The sequence below is a fragment of the Diadema setosum genome, chromosome 20, assembly GCF_964275005.1.
Source record: "Diadema setosum chromosome 20, eeDiaSeto1, whole genome shotgun sequence".
Lineage (NCBI taxonomy): Eukaryota > Metazoa > Echinodermata > Echinoidea > Diadematoida > Diadematidae > Diadema > Diadema setosum.
The window spans coordinates 30945721-30952452 of record NC_092704.1 but is presented as its reverse complement, the minus strand read 5'-3'; positions in this window follow the sequence as shown (position 1 = coordinate 30952452).

Here is a 6732-nt window from a genome sequence, read left to right as displayed (position 1 = left end):
ATGGGGCACCAAGTGTCACATGGCCTATTTCGTTATGAAATCAGTCATTTCGTCATAACAAAACAGGCCATGCAACACTTTGTGCCCAATAAAAAAACTATGGTCTTTGTCCATGGTTTAAACCATGGACAAGATTGTACCACCTTCGTGAATTTGAGCCTTAGTGTCACTGCTCTAATATGACTAGGTGTGAAGAATGAAGCTCCAGCTACAGAAAAAAAAGAAATTCTTTTACTTTGTGAATGCTGGAAGGGTATTATGTCACTCTTCACAAGTCCCTCCTGATGCCATGATGAGTCCAATAAACAGTGAAAAAAGAAAACAACAACATGTGACGATGATACGTTCTACTTGAATTATACAAATGTTGCCTTGGGTACTGCACGATGATTAACGACATGCATGGTGCCAAGGTCCTTGATTTATTGATATGAATGTTATAAACGATCCTACATCAACAGTCGTAATACTGTTGAAAGATACCTAAATAAACTTTCATGCAAAGTTCCGCAAAAATAATTTGACATACCATGTAGACCTAAAATCAAAGATCACCTACAGTAAAAATTCCTTACACATTTGATGTTCATGTACTCCTCCCCACCCACCATTTTACCATCAAGGCGTGTGTGTGAATTATGATTTCTGCAAACTGGCAGTGTCAATAAAGGTGACCATGATTACTGTCACATGGCCTTGGATAGCTAGTCAAATTAAACAGTACACTTTTTGTCAAGAATCTATGTACAGGGCTTTTGTGTGGGATCATCACACAAGAAGTATATCAAAATATGTCATTGGGTCCTGCCAACACTTTTTGGCTTGTTGTGTGGGAACATCCCACAAAAAGTATGTGTATATCCAACCATGACATCAAGTCCTGCCAACAATTTTTGGCTTCTGGAAGGAAGTACAGAACCAGATCAGCCTTGCACAATTGCCGTCTAGGGCGGCTCCCGTTATGACTAAGTCCTTGAGACTGGCAATTTTCTTTCGTGTTATCAAAATTTCATTATAGCTGAACAGTATGATACAGAGATATAAAGATATATATGGATATTAATTTTGCAACCTGAATTTTAAACTCACTGAAAGTACAATGTATGAAACAAGATTTTCGTTACAACCCTGTCCGTCATAACCAGGAGCATACTGTACAATGAAGCAAAACAATTTAATGTCACCATTGTTTGTGGAAGAAAAGAGGCAGATGTTTGCATGTTTTGGTTTGTGGTATGGTTGCCACAAAATGCCATCACTTCAACCCATTTTTTTCCTCTACCATTTCATGGTCCAGTTACCTGAGCATGAGAGGCAACTGAATTCTATATGTAGTTTGCTTTAACAAAATTCATTGTGCTGCCAAATGCCACCATGACAATGGATGCAATGTCTTGCAGATTGAGAGCATTGAATTCCAAGAAAGGGGCAAACAGAAGTGACAACTTTGACCTATCCTACCACGGCAGTGATCAAACATCCTGAAATATGAGGAGTCATTTCTTTTGGTAGCTGCTCTTGTCTATACCAAATCTGTCATGTGAATGTGTAAGTTTACTTGGCCATGTTGACATTGGCAACAACTTGACTGTTCGTAAATGTACATGCTCCGTACATGCAAAGTAATCTCTCTTCTCCTGTGATTACACTTCATGTATCTGGCAAAAGTGTGAAAACCATGCACTGAGATCCTGCACATAGAAATTAATAATTTGGGGGAATTCTTGGAAAAAAAAAGCCAACTAGCTTGATTTCTTTCTTTCTAACTGAAAAAGAAGGGAGGGGGAACAACCACAATGAATTAGTAAAATGTCGAAATCAGAACCAAAATGGCCCGTTTTTTGTTGGCACTTAAAATTCTGATGTAGAGTTGCACATGTATATTCCTGTTCATGACAGAGTGACTAACTATTACTTTTCTATTTGAGTTGTCGTAATCCTCAATGCTTTCGATGTGAATATTATTTGTGATTTGTTGAAATAAAATGTCTTAAGACAACTGCGTATCTACATGATTGCTTTGTTATATGATGGAACTCCGATGTTAAAAAAAAAAAAAGCTGGAGTAAATGTCTTGTCCTGTGTGTACATTACATCAGAAGTCAAAATTTGGTTGCATTGTATGTATGTGTTTGATCAAGTTAAGTTGTGAGGGGGTTAAGTTAGTATAAAGAGGTCTGTTGGACTATAGGTCAATTATTCTCTTGAAAATATGAAGTTCTTTGTGACACTTGACAAAACAAATATAAAAATACATGTATGTAAAATCAATTTCGAAAAAAAAAACAAACCACTGATTGTTATATCAAGCCTTTCATAATATAATAATTATAATCTTTTTTTTTTCTTTTTTTTTAACAACAGTAGGGCATACATGTATATGAAGTTAAAGGGATGGTACAGTATTGGTGGAGATGAGAATTGGGCTTTTAACTTTTTGCGAGATACCAAGAAAACACTTATGATATAGTACAGAGCATACCCTTTTAAGAGGAATTCAAAGTTTATTTCATGACAATCGGGTTTGGAATGACTGAAACATCCAAAAACAAAGTAAAACAAAGCAATCGTAATAAAGTGTGGGTCCCACACTTTATTAGAATCGCTCTTATTTGGATATCTCAGCCATTTCAAAACCAATTTTCATCAAATAAACGTTAAATTCCTCATAGAATTGCATGCTCTTTCATGTTTCATAAGAGGTTTTTCATTATCTCACAAAAAAAGTGTTAGAAACCTGAAATTAGGTCTCAACCAAAACTATACGATGCCTTTAAATCACCAGAAGTGGATTAAAAAGAAAAACATGTCAGGGTCTAACTAGAATAAAGTCAGAATTTTCACTATGTGGATATTCATGCAATTTCCACAACATGAAACCAGCATGAAAATAAAAACAGCCAAAGTTTTTGCATGTTATAGATGTAGGCCTATATGTACTACTATTTCTGATTTTGATTCTGCAAAATTCATCTTGCCCAGCATAATAGGAAAAAAATATTTCTCACTAAAAAATTTCCACGTTTTCCGTGTGTATGCCTTTCTGAATTCCAGCTGTTAAAGATGGACCTAAATGTGGCGCATGCCTATTTTCTACATATATGTAATATCAGATCTATGCAATATTTCCATGCCAGCATTACAACCAAAACAAAAAACATAAGAGATGCATGATTCGTCAGGTAGGTAAAATATTTATTGGGCAGAATGTCCAAGTGTCATTTAAATATCTGGCAGGACTTGTATCCTCTCATTAAAAGAGGTGTGTCAATATCCAACTAATTCAATATGAATAGCAATGATACAGTCTTCCAGATTGTATGGCTGCCATTGCTGTTTTTTCTCACAGTCATACACAATGCTTACAGTACTGTACTTGAACATACAGAAAGACAGCTGCCCATAATGGGCATGAAACAGCCACTGAATTGGCCTTTCAAGTTCTCAAAAGCAGTGCAATGATCCCTGCTTAAAGTGAAAACATACCGTAGTTCTGGTAAGGGTTTGAGTACCCGTCTGCACCATTTCACATTTGCATGCAATACATCAAAAAAGTCTACCAAGAAACTTACCTGGCTGATGTGATTTGTCGGGATGATGAGTTGTTTCGGAGTGTTTTGAGATAAAAAATAAAAGTTGGTACACCGACTTTTATTCCAGAAGGATCAAGGTTAACTCGGCCCTATTTCAGACAATTTATACGCAGTTCATGATCGCCATATTCTATACATAGGTGCACGTTCATTTTGTAAGCGCACCAAAAGAGGTTCTTCGATGCGTGCATTGTATCAATTTTTACTCGGCCCATAACTGCGACCAGTCAGAACGCGAAGCGCTCCCATAGTACAACACTGTACGATCCACAGGGACAATTCGGCCCCGCCGTCAAAGTGGGGCCAAGTTGTCTCCAAGTCCGAGTTAGCCTGACCCCGATCGGGTAAGTTCTGATTTATGCGAACATTTTTGGTTAATTTTTCACATTTTTGTCATTACCCAACGAATATCTTGTTCTTATTCCACACATTTCTAGGCATACGTGTACATTTTGGAGCAAAATTTGACAATTTTGCAGGTGTACCAGAACTATGTTTTGGCTTTAATTGGCATTTAAGCGGAGCTCCCACTATCAAAAGTGGTTCCCTCTTATCAAGTGAGCACTGCACTACTAAACCATGCCTGAAATTGTGCTCCTGACATGTTGAAGTGTGATTATTCAGAGTCGAAGAAAACTTGATATAAATCTGTCAAATTTCTTTACAATATACAAACTGGGCTGCTTGATATTAGGGAATACACAATAACCTGCATGTTAACAGACATCAGGAATGTCCAAGCCAAAGAAAATAAGGCTGCGTGACACAGATCTTGGTAGATGCCAAATCCTCCTTCTTTATTTGGCAGCAGATCATTTGCAGTTTATGCAAAACTCCCTCACGAATTTGGGCTGACAGAAGGTACAGTCAACCTTGCTTAAGTCGACTTCGCCTAGGTCGAATAAGCCCCAAAGTCAAATTTCTTTTCAAGTCCTCATCTCTTCATATTCTTTTGATTTTAATCCCTCATATGTCAAAATTCGAAGTCGAAGCTATTTCTTCAGTCCACATAGATTTGATTTAGGCAAGGTTGACTGTAGTTTGAGAAGACATAGTACAGTCAACCTCGCCAAAGTTGACCTCGCAGAAGTGAAAAAGTGGCTAAGTCAGAAGAAAAAGTCTATTTTGGAAGAATATAAACTTTGTGCTATTCCATTGCATAGGGGTAAATCAAAATTCATGAAAACTGAAAGATTCTCTCTGTTCCTCTTGTACGTGTTGACGTGTTAAGGTTGATTGTATTTCATGCTGCTCAAATGTAAAATTCATATTTGGGAGAAAACCCCTGAGAAATATTAAAATTCATGACATAATAGCTATAATGACACATTTTCCAAATATAATATATACTTCATATATGCAACATGAGGTTAGTTTCTTATTACAGACATTGTATATCAATGTCAGAAAAAAATACTACCACAGGAAAATTACATACAGATTCTAATAGCTGATATCAGCTGCCAGTACCATAGAAACTTTTGTGCACAAGACATTTCAGGACATAAACACATAATCTGCACCAGAAACCTGGATGTAATATGATTCAATCTGAAATACATGTCGCATATCATGGCCTCAGTTGATATCAGGGCATCATTTGAATTTAATTCTTGTACTGTGAGATAATTGGATTACAACGCTGTAGAACCAACCAACTGCAATACACAGTCAACCTTGCAAAAATAAAATTCATAGAGACGAGGGACATGACTTTGGCCTCTGAAGTACACTGCATCTCCAATTGGCCAACATCTCTGTGCTCTGCATGTAAGGAATAATGGGAGTTTATTAAAGAGTGTAATCCTGCTACACTGTAGTTTTAGGCTAACATGAGAAGGGATGTGTGCCACATCTTGATTCTGTATCTTCACCAGGTTTGACTCTCCATTCCTAGAATTCCTACATTGATTAAAAGGAAAAATCACCACAAATGTGTGAATTCAGTGAATGCAGAAATAGTAGAACACATCCATTAAGTTTGAAGAAAATCAGACGACGCGATGAAAAATTGACTTTTTCAAAGTTTTGAATAGAATCCATTTGCCGACATCACTAGATAAAAGTTGCAGCAATTTTGTGATGCCCCAGTAGTGAAGCAATGTAAATTTATTACAGAGAATTCTACAAAATTTAACTTTTAATGAAAAGTCCACATTCCTTTGACTTATCATTGACATTAACATATGTAAAGCTATTCCCCCTCTCTTCCAAAGTCATCAAGTTAAAGGGACATTCCAGATGATTTTCATAATTTCACATCATGTAGTACATAAATCGACAACTCCATGTGTAGATTTGTGGAATTTATTGTGGTTTTTGAGCAGAGAAACAATACTTTGAAAAACTTTAAACAAATTACACTGAACAAGGATGATGACATAGGAGGTTCACATATTTCAGAAATGTAGCAGTGTAATTCCATTACAATACCGCTTGCTTGCGAGTTCACCTGTGTATAATCTATGCATGCCTTCTTCTTTTGTTCTGCTTCCTTGAGCCCCAACTCATGCATTCTTATGGTGACTCTGCCATGTCATCATCCTTGTTCAGTGCAATTTGTTCTAAATTTTGAAAATATTCTTATTCTTCATCCCAATTATCACAAATTCTGAAACTCTGTCCTCAGCATAAATAATTTATAGTTGTTCAAATGTAAAAATCTGAAAATCATCCGGAGGTTTCCTTTAAGTGCTCTTTCATTACGCTACAAAAATGAAATTATGTGAGACTCTCCTTGTATTTCCTTTATATCGTTCCACAAATGTGACAACACAAAATGTTGTAGTCTTCTAAGGCAATGATGGTGACACCAAAACTGTAAAAAATCATAATGTTCACATTGTTTGAGTTTCCTCAAACTTAGTGATGAGTTCTACTAATATCGTTGCATTCCCTCAATCAAAGTGTACATTTGTGGTCAATTCCCCAATAATGCCAGAAGTGGCAAATGTTAATAATGTAATATTTACTTATCAAATGCAATGAAGTGACTAATTTAGAAGCATATATTATCAACATATCAAAGGACATGACAGTACATCTACAACAGTCATTTTTTTCTTCTAGAAAACCAAAGAAAATTCACTAAGCAGGTGATATATTTCACGGGAGTTTTAGTAGTATGTATGAAAAAACA